The 16,027-nt window shown below is 37.0% G+C and overlaps 1 protein-coding gene across 1 annotated transcript in view; it reads left to right on the top strand.

Annotated features, from left to right (window-relative positions):
- LOC145676217 (uncharacterized) overlaps positions 1-16,027 on the top strand; it is a 176,805-nt gene that overhangs the window by 30,581 nt on the left and 130,197 nt on the right. The gene's annotated exons all lie outside the window — the stretch shown is intronic.

Genomic DNA, 16,027 nt, shown 5'->3' with positions numbered 1-16,027 from the left:
TGAGCACAATGGTGATATTAGAAATCGATCCCTAAACTTGAACCTTAAGAAACTGGGTCCGGAAGTTTTAGACACGAGTCCTTTCTATTTCCCTTTTAAACATGGGGTTGTTGGACGCGGATGGTAACATTGAAAAGATCCTAGTAGTTTGAGGACAGCGTAATGTCCGAAATCGGTTTCTGGCCTCAAAGCCCCAAAAATGTGGTTCCGAATTGGCTCAAAATCAATACCTGGTTGCGCAAGATAGAACAACATTTATAGCTGTATGGATGGCTTTATCTCGCGTAATAAAATACTGAGACTGAACCACAGCAAAGGTTTACATCACAACCCAAATGCTTGGGATCGAATCTGATTTCTGACATCACCGCAATGCTCAAGGGACCAAGGCATCTCCAATGATTAAAGCAAGTCAATGATGATAGAAGAATTGGTTGAATGAAATGTGGGAGGAAGCGAGAGTACCTGGGAAAACCCACGAATACGACCTTGTTCACCACAAACTTACTTGGCCGGGAATCGAAACAATAAGGACCCCATGCACCAGAGATAGAGCTCTACCACTGCGCTATCGCGCCCAACGATTAAAGCGTCAATGCTAATAGAGAAGTTGGTGGAATGGAAAGTGTGAAGAATCGGGAGTACCCTGAGAAAAACCACGAAGACGATCTTGTCAACAACAAACTTACTTGACTGGAGATCGAAACAATAAGGACCCCACGCACCAGAGGAAGCGCTCTACCACTGAGCCACCGCTCCCAATGATTAAAGCAAGTCAATGATAATACAGGAATTGGTGGAATGAAGAGTAGGAAGAATCGGGAGTACCCTGAGAAAACCCACGGATACGATCTTGTCCATTACAAACTTACTTGGCCCACCAGAGGAAGCGCTCTACCACTGAGCCACTGCGCCCAATGATTGAACCAAGTCAATGATAATAGAAGAATTCGAGGAATGAAATGTGGGAGGAAGCGGGAGTACTCTGACAAAACCCACGGATACGATCTTGTCCACCACACAACTTACTTGGCCCAGCAGAGGAAGCGCTCTACCACTGAGCCACTGCGCCCAATGATTGAACCAAGTCAATGATAATAAAGAATTAGTGGAATGAAATGTGGGAGGAAGCGGGAGTACCCTGACAAAACCCACAGATACGATCTCATCCACCTCAATGTTAATTGGTCCACCAGAGGAAGCGCTATACTACTGAGCCACCGCGCACAATTATTAAAGCCAGTCAATAATAATAGAGGAATTTGTGGAATGAAAAGTGGGAAGAAGTAGGAGTACCCTGAGAAAAACCACGGATATGATATTGTCCACTACAAATTTCCTTGGGTGGTGATCAAAACAATAAGGACCCCACGCAAAAGAGGAAGCGCTCTACCACTGAGCTGCCGTGTCGAATGATTAAAGCAAGTCAATGATAATAGAAGAATTGATGGAGTGAAAAGTGGCAAGAAGCGGGAGTACCCTGAGAGAAGCTACGGATACGATCTTGTCCACCGCAAACTTATTTGGCCGGGGATCGAAACAATAAAGACCCCACGCGCCAAAGTAAGAGGTCTACCATTAGCCACCGCGCTCAACAAGAACAAGAAAATTGGAAGTTACTAGGAAACATTTTAAGAAGCAATATCTTTCAATGGTAAAGACCACTGCCCGATGATCGTCTTTTAATAACTCCATGAGGAGAAAGCATTGATAAGTCTCTCTCCTATATTGTCTTTTTCAAACCACATATTTTATCCGGATATTATCCTTTATTCGTCATCCGGATGTAATCAGTTATCCGAATGTTCTATTATCCAGATATTATCCATTATCTTAATTTTATAAATTATCCGGATAAATCCATTATCCGGATATTATCCGACATCCGGATAACATCCGTTATCCGGATCTTATCCGTCATCCGTTATCCATCATGCGGATAGTATCCGTTACCTCTATATTATCCGTCATTCGCTATCCGGATATTATCAGTCATCCATTATCCTGATATTATCCGTTATCCGTCATCCATTTTGTTGTCCGTCAACCGGATATTGCAAATCCGGATAAGTTTCTATCCGATATCAGTATAAAAATTATCCAGATGTTACAATCCTTAATCACCATCGCAGGAGCTAAATATCTTCAAAGTCTGCTATACAAGAGCGGGGGCGGATCCAGTGGGCGATCATGGCGATAGCCTCCCAGAAAGGGAATATTTGTTATTTTATAAATAAATAAAACCCATTCCAGAGTTTGGAGCTCTTAAAATAGCTCTAAATAGGAGTATTACCAACCACCGAGCCTTCAGAAGTCCATCGTAGATCCACCTCTGGACAAGAGAATGGGAAACACTTATTATTCACATTCAGTTTGCGCATCTCAACAATATTTTCTTTCACTTCTGCATTCTACTACTGCATTCTAGTGAACTGTAATGCCTTTTATGTTTAAAAATAATTATTCATTTTTCAATAATTGTCAATGTTTATAAGTTCAGTAATTCACCATGAATAGAGTCAACTAGAAGTGTTTTTGTAACGAAGAAATAACAACATGAACTGTGAAATATCTTCTTACAAACTGTCGAGAGTTGAGAGTCGACAAACTTTGCTCTTTCGTTTACCGATTACCTCGAAACCGCGGTAGCCAGAATTAGCCCAGGATAGGGGACTTATATTAAGAAAATGAAAATCTTAGGAAAATGCAGAAGTCTTTTAGTCTGAGAGAAAAAAGGAATGAAATCTTTAATTTCTAGTTCTGTTAGTCTTGTAGCTCTTAGTCCGTAACAAAGTACTGATAGAAATATGGCCAATGAATTATGACTATTTTGTAGAATATTCCACTTTAATATTACAGGAAATTCATCTTCCGGCTTGCTTGGTTGTGAAAAGTTATAGAGTGTATTGGTATACTATGTAAAGTATGTGTACTGTCGCTGATTTGTGATAACAATCAGAAACAGAAGTAAAAGGTAAATTGCAGTAATAGTTTTCTGTTAATTTTTATATTCAAGGGGAGACGGAAAACTTACTTTTATCTTAACATTTGTTTTTCTTAAAATTTCTATTCGGGTTCACACTTCCCCCTCAACATTGAATACGGAAATGGAGAACTTATTTAGAATTTGTTTGTTGATTCCAGTATATTTCAAGCATCACTTCTCGGACCTGGGCCTGTGATATGTCGATAAATCGCTATCGTCGATATATATATATATATATATATATATATATATATATATATATATATATATATTATCATATATCAACATTCGATATCGCGAATATATGGACATGAATATATCATTCGAAATTTTCGATATCGATATTCGGGGGGCGGCGAGGTATAAGGGGTCCCTAAGACTTGCGATGGATGAAGAAATTAAACTTACTTATTACAATATTGTTTTCTAATCATAATATCTTTATTACCACAAATTGCAATGTAAATACATCCACTTGCAAATTTGCAATATTATATGGTATAATTTCTTAGGCGCCAGAACTTTTCTGTTCCCTGAAAAAAGAAACAAAAAATCACGTGCAAAAGCAAGTGCTTCGAACTTTGAACTAGAATTTACCATAACAAAGTTTTTTTATTTCTCTCTCTTGGAGATTGATTGATTGATTTTGAGTTTTACGTCCCGTTCAGCAGCGAGGCTATATGAGACGTGGACCTACTGATTAAGGTGGAATCCGAATCACATGAACTCCCTCCGGGAATCGAACCCGGGTCTCGTTACAAATCGGAGGATAATAATGAGAAAACATACTTTATATTTTGTTTTCAGCTATGGATTTTAGATTTGCAATTGATATATTGTTCCGTCTTAGCCGAATTTGAAACAAAAGAGTTTCCAATGAGTTATTCAAAGAAATGTTTTCCGCCTCCAAATGAAAATAGGAAGACACTTAGAAAAACTTATTATCGGGTTTTAACACACAAACATATGATTGATAGAGTATCGACCTAAACCACTCGACCATGCTTTTGCAGGCTTTCTTTTAACCTTTGTGAAAGCAGTTTACTGTTCCATACTCGCTTTTGTTTATTGCGATACGACTATGAGTTCTCAGTGAATATTTAGACGTCACAGCTCTTGCAATGTATAAAAGTGTTTGTAGAATAAATCACATTCAATTTTACGTCCTAATAACATATGTAAATCAGGTTGAATTCATGAAATGATTGAGGTTGGAGTGAGCGTAAATGTTTTCATACTTACAAGGAAGGGTCACGCAGTGGCTCCGCTGAGATCGGAACGAGACCATTGTGTTTGCATTTTATATGTTATAACTAGATGGATCCCAAAGTTATACGTGCCACCGGGCGGAATATCGTGAGTTACAACATATTTTGTAATGTAAGAACTACAAAAAATTACCATGCAGAATAGTTTGAACCGTCATTTGTTCGGAAATGGTTGAGTAAGTGAAAAACTCTGCTAACACTTATCCCACCATTTTCAACGAGAAACTTTTTGTGGTAAGAAAAATGCCCCAGGGTCCCCCGCGGGGTCCCAGATGGGGTCCAACTCAAAATTTTCAAATGGCAAGGGGGGTTAAGTGGCACATCATTTGAAATCTGTTGTAAAATGAAAGAAAATGCAGCAAGTCTCGACTCTCTACAACAACCGTGTGCAAAAGGGCGACGGGTCAAAGTGTAAACAAAATCTTAATTGGAAAGTCCATGACTACCCCTATAAATCGGAAACGGTAAAACAAATGTGGAAACAGGAAAGAAAGCGTGGCATTATTTTCAAAGCACAACGTGAAAATGTCTTGTTCCAGGGTCCCCACATGGTCCCAGGTGGAGTCCAACTAAAAAGTTTCAAATGGCAAGAGAGGTAGGACATCGTTTGAAAGCTCTTGTTAAGTGAAAGAAGATGGAGCACGTCTCGACTTTCTTCGACAACCCTGTCCAAAATTGCGGCGGGTCAAAATATAAGCAAAAGCTTAATTGAAAATCTATGGCCACCTTGAATCCAAGAGAGCTTAAAACCTATATCGAAAGGATAGGTATACCAAACTGCTGAAGCTAGGAAAACCAAATTTGGCATGAATGTTGATCAGTGGATGACGAAAAGTTGCGAAATGTTCAAAAAAACGAAACGTCTTGAGTTCAAAATGCCATAGTATGTATCGAACGCATGTGCAGCTCAAACCACTGGTGTTGTAGGTAATCCAATATGGCTACCAGCGTGAAAAATGAGTTTGTATATAAATATGTTATTTCTTGGAATACGGTAATTAAACCAAGAAAGTTTGGCGCAACTCGAAATACTGAAATGACTTACACATGGTTTGGTACTACTCGCCAATCTTGCAAATGATTTTTTTTGTATATTTGGTATTACTTGGAGTATTGTGATCAAACCAACGAATGACATACAAATGTAACCGCCACGAATACGCAGTTACGAATTACAATTGAGCCACCCACCTACTGGTGCAGCAAGTCCTTTAAGCATGAACTACGTATGACAAAATTAGAGGAAGTCAGAGTTGTGTGTTCATCGCATATTCGTTATATTAAAGTAAATGATGGCGAGGGAACCAAACAAAACATATATGCGTTGTTACCGAATGAAATTATAGTTGAGGTGAATCGAAATTCAATTGTTCTTTAATCTTCCTATTGTTTCTAAATATATAATAGAGAAAAATAGAGATTTAAATTTGTACTGTTATGAACGACATAAGTTTTAACCGGCCATCTTGGATTCGAGGTGGCCATAGTTTATCAAATAAGCTTTTGATTACTTTTTGACCCTCCGCCATTTTGCACAGGGTTGTCGTAGAGAGTCGAGACTTGCTGCATCTTCTTTCATTTTGCAACAGCTTTCAAACGATGTGCTACTTAATCCCCTTGTCATTTGAAAATTTTGAGTTGGACCCCATGTGGGACCCTGCGAGGATCCTGGGCAAACTTTTTTATCCGAAAAAGTGTGTTCTTGAAAATGACGGGATACATATTATCCGAGTTTTCCATTTACCCAACCGTTTCCGAACAAATGATTCGGTCAAAATATTCTGCCAGCTTTGTAGTTCTTACATTACAAAATATATTGTAACTCACGATATTCCGCTCGGTGGCACGTATAGCTTTGGGATCTATCTAGTTATAATATATCAAATGAAAACACATTTGTCTCGTTCGGATCTCAGCGGAGCCACTGCGTGACCCTTCCTTGTTAGGAGTCTGGATATGTAAACCCGCTTAACGTAGGGATTTATTTCTGTGAAATTTGGGACATGGCGAATAAATACGAGTGAGCTTGGAAATGTGAAAGTTCATCTGAATTTGTTTTACAATCACTTCAAAATACAACTTCATATATACTTTATAAAGCCAACCCTATTTTGAAAAAAAAAATTACTGTACTCAGTCTCGAACCGCCGCCCTCCGGTTCTAGAACTTTAACAGCGCTATTAAGCATGCTTGACCACAGAGGCAACTCACGAAAATGCGTTGTGATATAGCTAATAGAATCGCTCCAAGCGCAGGTTTACACTTGGAATTTTAAATAGCCAGTTTCTGTCTTTTTCAGTAATTCCAACTGAAGATATTGACTGATTTCCCATATTGGAACTTTGCGTGAAGTGTGAATTGTATGCTCATTTCAAAAATGCACTATTTTCTGTTCTTTCAATTTTACGTATTTGTGAGTGTTCCTAAGAGCGATTTTCACACTGTTAAGCGTTTTACTAACCCCCGGAGGCATAATATGTTAAACGTAGGCAGCATTCTGTTGTTATCATAGTAGTCACTTGTAAAGACACACCTAGTATTAGTGTTTTTTTTTGACCTTGAAGGACCAACAAATGCCTTTCGTGAAGCTACAAGTTTTCTTTAACTTTATACTTTATAGCAAGAATATTAACTGCTATATAAGACACTATTATATACCTGTGGCGTGGGAGACCCTGGTTTGATTCCAACGGGAGCTCATGTGTTTCGGATTACATCTTAATCAGTAGGTCCCGTCTCATATAGCCTCGCTGCTGAAAAGGGCGCTAAACTCAAAATCAACTCAACTCAATAATTATCTATACATTGAATTTAATAATAAGGAGGGAGACCTTGAAGGAGGGAGGCCGAATAAAGAGAGAGACCTTAAAATTTAAAACGTAGGGTCAGCGTGAGTCAGAGAGGTCACGGTGGGTGGTGTGTCAGAGTGAGTCACGTCCTGTTGACCCACGATCCACTGACCTACTCACAAATCTTGACACAATTGACCCACTCCATATCTGGACTGTACACACAGATAAAGCAGACATATATGTAATCTGACCTTACTTGGCCTTCACTAATTTAAGATAATCTACAAAAAATGAAAGAAAGCAATTTCAAACGCAAAAATATAGAAATGTATTTTCAACGGAACAAAAAAAAAACGTAACAGCCCAGATTTGAACCCGGATTTCTCCACTCAGCAAGTAGACGTCTTACCGACTTACCCACGGCATATCTTCCGACTTCTGGTTTTGAAACTTTATTTACACTGCGTGTGTTACGTAACAACGTTACGAGATGTCCTTACTGTTGTGTTAACACGCGTTCCGTAAATTTACGAAGTCGCTCTTTTAATCCAAAATCAATTCGACACACACACACATACACACACACAAACATATATATATATATAGACATATAGATAGATATAGATAGATAGATAGATATGTTGGTGCACCAGTAAGCTCCCAAGAGTACACATTAATTCATTCTTGATTTTAATCTACAGAACAAATGCTTTTTATGAAAGCAAGGGGACTGCTACCCATAGATGGCTAAGTGAGGTAAATAAAATTTAAACTTCAAATGGAACTGGGGTGGCTCACCGACAATGGCTGATTTAACACGTTTGATAACAGCGCGGGTAATAGGTGATTTATATATAGAGCCTGTGTAGGTAAGTGGATAACGCGTGAGACTGTCATTCTAAGGGTGTGGGGTTCGAGTCTCGGCCTAGACTGAGTTAAATTTTTTTCAACACTATAAATGATGTTCGCGTTTGATACTGAAAGAGATTTATCCTATGAAGGGAGAAAACCCACGATGGGGCAGGGGGAAAGACGGACACTGTTTATCCTTAAGTGTTAAAATTTAATTTATTCCCATGTCTTTTGCTCTTTCCTTTCCCTCTTTCCTTCTTTTCTCATTTTGTTTAGCTTTCCGTACTTTTTAGGTTTCTGCATGATGCGTATTATTGTTTTCGTTTCCTTTGCATTAATTCCTATCTCTTTGAATTTAATGTGAATGGAATTTCCGCAGATTTATCTCGTGGTTGTTTCTCTAAGTGATGCTCTCAGATAGTAATAATTTTTCCTCCAAATGGAGGAATATCCTGGCATGTTATGTTTTCGGGCATGTATTTGCTGTCATGTTGGTTGTCCAACTATCAGACATACAGTGAAACTATTCTGCTACTGGAAAAAGCTATCATTTCTTATGTATCCAACCTCCAGTTTCTACTGTCGCTGACTGTACATTTTATGCATAGTATAAACTTGTATATACTAATAGTAATGACTTAAATTATATTTCATGAAATAACTCAAGTGGAAGCCAATATAAATTATCTATGGTAGTATAAAAGTAATTTATTAACACATCGTTCGCAGTAAATTGGATTCTGTAACTTCAGAGGAGTAATTAAATATTGCAAACGATGAGTAGGTTCAATAATTAGCATAATAACATAAGTTTAGCTTATTTCTGTAATCCTAAAATTAGGAAAACATAGTGTACGGGACAATATTTTGGGAAATGGTAGTATAAGTGATTCTAACAAGGGATGTATGCGAATCGTGACAGCTAGATATCTATGAAAACTGGTACATTGTCTAATTGTGCATCGCTAATCCTCGCGGTGATGATCACTCGGTGCGGAAATGCCTTGTTTACCCGGTATGTATTATACATATACGAAGCAGTGATCGGGTAAGGCTGTGCCGAGTTAAACCTCAGAAAAGCCGGTAAAATGTAAAAAAAAAATGAAAGAAATTGTGCAGGTAACATGATACCTATGGGAGGGGGCACGTGATCAAGAACACGGCAGTAGTGTCACCCAAGTAGAGTTGCCATCCCAACACAAACTTATATGTCCTCAAATAGAATACATCATTTTATGGCATTGAAACAATTGACATAATACGTAAAAGAAAATAAGTAAAAAGTGAGTTATCACTGTTACCAAATAAGGGAGATATGATGCTCTAAAATTGGGAAATTATGGTGTCCATACAATGAAGCGAACAAATGTACAACAAGACCGCAGAAGAAACAAATGTACGATAAGGAGTAAACCACAGCATGCACAACATCCAGTGGCTAACGGGCTTGATACGTCTTATCGAGTGTGCGGCTAGGGCAAGAAATGTACGTAATTTGCCATACTATCTATGACTTTTCTGTTGCTTGTATTGGTGAATTATGTTAAAATATTTTGCGCCAGTACATTGCTGGTAACCTGAATGCAGTGTGTTTCATCTTCATCGTTGTCTCACATTCTAATGTTTCCTATACTCCCGACTGTCACCTATCACAAGTCATTAATCTTTGCGAATCGATTCTGACATACTTTCTTGCCACAGCCCACCCAACCAGGTACATTCTAGGAACGTGCCATTGAAGTTCCATATGTACCGTTTACGTACCTGGTACTTGAAAAATGTACATTTCATATGCATAGCACGTGTCGCTAGGTACGTGCCTTTCGAGGAATTTCTGACACTTGAAAGGTACTTTTACATGCTTCACTGGAATGTGAGGAATGTGAATGGCACATACCCCATGTACCATGGCATGGTTGTGCGTAAGTTGCTTCGTATTGCGACTAGGGTTGCCAATTTAGCCACTTTGTGACGAGATCTGGCCATTTTGAGAACGTCGTTAGTCACATAATTTCCAAAGAGCCAATAGTGGCTTTTTAGCCATATGCTTTTCACTTCTATAGCCACTTTCTGAGTTTAGCCACATTGTAATATATTGTGTGTGTCATACAACCGCTATATACAACAGTGTGGTGTTGGAATGTGTAATGATTAGGATGTGATGTTTTATTTTATTTTTTTGAAAGTTCAACACTTCCAATGTACCCGTAAAAATGTACTAAAGAAATAGTGCCCATGTTTTTTAAATATTCAATTAGAACTGGACAATCTACATGAAATTTGCAATCGATCAGTGAAAACGTCATCTTTCTAGAGCCTGTAGTTTCTGAGATCTCATTGTCGAGAAACATATATGTGTATTTTAAAAGAGCTCCAAAGATGGCAGCACAATTCATTTGCATGTATTTAGGAGAAGGCTTACTAAAGGCAAAGGCCTTTGAACAATAATTTAAAAGGATAAACTTTGTGAAAAATATTTATTTCAGTAATTTATTTAAACTACACTCTTTTAAAAATATTTGTCTTTGTTATAAACGTGAAATCACAAATAACCGTAAATCAAAGGTTTGAATGCTAAGATTATAGGTTAGAGCTCGGTCGCTCGTAAATGTTACTGTAGTATTTTAATAGTTAAATTGCCACACAGATGCTGGAGGGCATATATTTTCAGAGTTAGTTGCTTGGCTTTTTTTAAAGTACAAGCTTCTAAATTCGAACGTAAAAATGAAGCATTAAGGTTTTAGTATTTAAGTACTCGCACCCCCAGTTGCATAGCACTGCCCTAAGGAACATTACTGACATGCCTAGTACATTCCTGGCACATGCCAATGCCAAGTAAATGTGTCAAGTACATACACGGTACGTGATATACACATAATAGATACATTCCTCGGTATGTGTCATGCACGTACTTTTGGGCGGAAGTAACCTTATTCCTTACATGTGTATTTCACATGATTGCTCTATTCACGTACCTATCATGTACATTCCAATGTACCTCGAGGAACATTCTTTACACGTGATCAGTATGTACTTGTGTTGGGTGGGAGATTTGTTGACTTTCGTGCCACAGCTTTCCTGTACTGTTTTAAGGCCGTCCTTTCGGTGGTTTGGAAGGTATGCAGGATTTTATTTTGTGTTGTAATCCCAAGACAGTTTGTTTTATAGCTCTTGGGAACAGTTCAAGATATGGATTTCACACGCCATTGGAACTGCTATCCCACCCAACACAAGTACATACTGATCATGTGTAAAGAATGTTCCTCGAGGTACATTGGAATGTACATGATAGGTACGTGAATAGAGCAATCATGTGAAATACACATGTAAGGAATAAGGTTACTTCCGCCCAAAAGTACGTGCATGACACATACCGAGGAATGTATCTATTATGTGTATATCACGTACCGTGTATGTACTTGACACATTTACTTGGCATTGGCATGTGTCAGGAATGTACTAGGCATGTCAGTAATGTTCCTTAGGGCAGTGCTATGCAACTGGGGGTGCGAGTACTTAAATACTAAAACCTTAACGCTTCATTTTTACGTTCGAATTTAGAAGCTTGTACTTTAAAAAAAGCCAAGCAACTAACTCTGAAAATATATGCCCTCCAGCATCTGTGTGGCAATTTAACTATTAAAATACTACAGTAACATTTACGAGCGACCGAGCTCTAACCTATAATCTTAGCATTCAAACCTTTGATTTACGGTTATTTGTGATTTCACGTTTATAACAAAGACAAATATTTTTAAAAGAGTGTAGTTTAAATAAATTACTGAAATAAATATTTTTCACAAAGTTTATCCTTTTAAATTATTGTTCAAAGGCCTTTGCCTTTAGTAAGCCTTCTCCTAAATACATGCAAATGAATTGTGCTGCCATCTTTGGAGCTCTTTTAAAATACACATATATGTTTCTCGACAATGAGATCTCAGAAACTACAGGCTCTAGAAAGATGACGTTTGCACTGATCGATTGCAAATTTCATGTGGATTGTCCAGTTCTAATTGAATATTTAACAAACGTGGGCACTATTTCTTTAGTACATTTTTACGGGTACATTGGAAGTGTTGAAATTTCAAAAAAATAAAATAAAACATCACATCCTAATCATTACACATTCCAACACCACACTGTTGTATATAGCGGTTGTATATGTCTCCGGCATTTGTTTCATAGCCAAATAATAATGGAAAAGGAAGGATAACCATTTCTCCAGTCTAAGATGAACTTTTTTGGGGAGTGTTTTTCCCAATAAGCACCATATATAACTGACAATATATTAATTTTGTATGTAATGTATTTGCTTATTACATACTGCATGCAAGAAGAAAGAAAACACTGGTCGTACATGAATTAGAAACTCCAACCGGAAGTAGGCTCAAATCTTGCAAACGGTGCGAGATATTCAGAAAAATAATCGAAAAATCCCCCTTTATGATACCCCTTGGCTATTTTTAAATCAATACGTCTTTAACTTGTGTCTGTAAAGAGACATGTACAGATGTTGTAAGGAATGATAAGGCGATATATGCTCATATGCGAATAATGCGCTGTGTAGAGAGCGCAGGTTCAGCTAGTTTCTTGCAAAAATTCTTCAATCGAAGATTTATAATCGCCACTGATTTTCAATTTTGTCGATATTATCTTCAAATTCCACAGAAGGTGAAAGAAGAAGCTAAATCAGTAAAAGATGTTTCACCGGTTTCAGGCTTATTGCCACTGAAAAGCGACATTTCCTGAAGGATGTCTATATTATCAGGCTGAATTTCTTTAAGGAGTTAGTTTATACTTAAACTTACGTCTTCCCGAAAATTTTATTTAACGTCTAGTTTTAACGTACAGGTTTTGAACTAATTTTCTGCTGTGTAATGTCACAATATAACCATCAATGCTAATTTTATGAGGACAATTCTGACAGTGGGATTTAGAATGTTACAACCTAGAGAACGCATCAAACGTCAGAAAATTGCAAAATGACACACAGAATATATTAAAATGTGGCTAAACTCAGAAAGTGGCTATAGAAGTGAAAAGCATATGGCTAAAAATGCCACTATTGGCTCTTTGGAAATTATGTGACTAACGACGTTCTCAAAATGGCCAGATCTAGTCACAAAGTGGCTAAATTGGCAACCCTAGTCGCAATACGAAGCAACTTACGCACAACCATGCCATGGTACATGGGGTATGTGCCATTCACATTCCTCACATTCCAGTGAAGCATGTAAAAGTACCTTTCAAGTGTCAGAAATTCCTCGAAAGGCACGTACCTAGCGACACGTGCTATGCATATGAAATGTACATTTTTCAAGTACCAGGTACGTAGAGGGTACATATGGAACTTAAATGGCACGTTCCTAGAATGTACCTGGTTGGGTGGGATGCTACAGGAAATTTTTGCTGTTCACATTTCCGCATTATGTTACATGTGACTTCTTTCTATGGCTACTCTTCTACATGTGTCTGTTTTGGGTGAGTCCTGTCTCAAGCCCGTATGAACTCCATAATTTATCAACTTCAGAGCATCATATCTCCCTTATTTGGAAACAATGATAACCTACATTTTGCTTATTTTCTTTCACGTACCACCAATTGTTTCAATGCCATAAAACGGAATACGTTCTATTGAAAAAAAAACATAATTTGTGTTGCGATGATATGTATCGTTACCTGCACACATTTTTCATTTTCTACATATTTCCGGTGTTTTGGGATATAGCTCGGCACAGCCTCATCCAGGCAGTGCTTTTAATATGTATAATACGTAGCGGGTAAACAAGGCATTTCCGCACCGATTGACTATCACCACGATGATTAGCGATTCACAATTAGTCGGTGTACCAATTTTCATAAATATCTAGCTGTCACAGTTCGCATAAGTCCCTTGTAAGCAAAAAGATTCATATGAACATTCGTCCTAATCTCACCGGTTTGAGATCTACAGTTTGTGAACTATTTTTGATTTTATGTCGCGCATTGTTCACCCTGTAATTATTCTACAGAGGTGGTACACTCATGTCCAAAATGATTGTCGCATATTTATAACTGTCTTCTTGTAAGAATATAATTTGATAATGATTTTGCAGGGTACTTTTAATAGTGATACTATGTGTATAATCGAGAAATGTATATATGTGGTAAATTTCATATGAAAAGAATTATAAATACGAAAATTACAATGAGTAAAACAAAATGTTGGTAAATGGACAAGAAAGTTTTATTTTCGTTTTATTGTTCTTTTAACATGAAATTTGCCACATACATGTCTTTGCTGATTATACACATACTAACATTATTAGAACTGCCGGGGGAATTCGTTATCGAATTATATTCGTACAACAACATATTTATAGAGATGCGATAATAATTTTGGACATGAGTGTACATAGCGGCTTTGAAAGGGGGTGGAATGACCTTTCCAACGTTATGCAACATGTTGCAGTGGTGTCTTTGAAAAAAGGGTTTATTGAGGGAATGTTAAGATTACGTAAGGGATTTGGATGGCAACACTGATTCCCAAATCTCCTCAATAACTTCCGTTTCAAAGACACCACTGTCACATGTTGCATACCTTGGAAAGGCAATTCTTCACTTTTCAAATCCGCTATGTCTCACCTTTGTAGAATAAATACAGGGTGAGTAATAAGCAACATGAAGTCAAAAGTGGTTTACAACCTGCAGCTCTCAAACCGTTGAGATTAAGATCGATGTTCATGTGAACTTTTTTCCTTAGAATCACCCATACTACCATTTTCCAAAAGACTTGCCTCTTCCTCCTGCGACACCCCGTGTAGTTAAATTTTAAAAAGTCAATCTTCTTTATTTCCTGTGTATCCACATAAGTCCTTCGACTTCCGATAGGCTCTAGATAACCGTTTACGTCTCCGCAGAATTATGTCGCTAATATTGCATATACAAAAGAAAGAAATATATATATTTTCCCCACACATCCTTAAGTTATTTTTTTTTTTTAATAGAGGAAATCACCATTACAGTCACTATGGTGTTTACTGTAAATTAAATCGCAAATTTTGCGTTATGTTGCACACTAGTACGGAATGAGTCCTTATGTAAGGTTTCTTCCCGTAAACTTTAAATTATAAAATTTTACTTACATGACTTCCCTTACGAGGTACCGTTGGGTCTTAATAATAATAATAATAATAATAATAATAATAATAATAATAATAATAATAATAATAATAATAATAATAATAATAATAATAAATTTTATTGCAGAAACATCTCAGAACATCAGATGTATTACAATCGTCAGAAATAGAAGTTGCAATTTTTAGGGTTACATATATAACATAACATAATATACCATAATATAAACAAAGATCACTGGATAACAGACGCAAATATTTTAACTATCAATTTTGAGTTCAAAAAATTCGTCAACACTATATATACAATTATTAATAAGTAATTTCTGTACTTCTTTTTGAAAGCCAGAAATGGAAGTTCTCTTAGAAATATAGGAAGAAAATTATAAAATTTAACTGACATATAGTAAAAGGTCTTTTGCGTCTTACTATATTCACATCTAAATAATCCTAAACAGTTCCTGTTTCTAGTTTGATAAGTATGAGAGTACCCTAACTCATTGTAAATATGATTGTTTTCCTTGATGTAAAGCAAACATTGGTGTATGAAAATTGCAGGTACTGTCATAATTCCTAATTTAACGAAGCTTGACCTACAATGTGCACGACTAGGGAGTCCGAGCATTAATCTTACACATATCTTTTGTATTTTCAATAGGCTTTTAATGGAGGACTGATGACCCCAAAGTATCGTTCCGTAACTTGTGAATTTGTGCATAATAAACAGTTTTAAGTACCTTTAAACTTACGCACAGTCTTAATCTACGAATTAGATAAACCCTTTACTAGCTCTAGATTCCACTTTAAGGATATGGTCGTCCTAGTTCAAATGATTATCAATTAAAAACCCCAAAAAAGAAGTCACCTGCTAAGTAAATACAGTGTAATTAATTAAATACATATAAGTATTGTATGCAATATCGCCCGCTTTTATCATGTAGTTAAAAATAGTCTTGGGAATTTTGGTGGTTTTGAGTACGATTCTGGTGAAATTCTGGATAACCGTAAACA

This window comes from Thermobia domestica, chromosome 18 (genome assembly GCF_964235325.1).
Source record: "Thermobia domestica chromosome 18, izTheDome1.hap1.1, whole genome shotgun sequence".
NCBI lineage: Eukaryota > Metazoa > Arthropoda > Insecta > Zygentoma > Lepismatidae > Thermobia > Thermobia domestica.
Note: the sequence above shows the minus strand (reverse complement) of the source record. Positions and strands in the feature narration are given on the sequence as shown.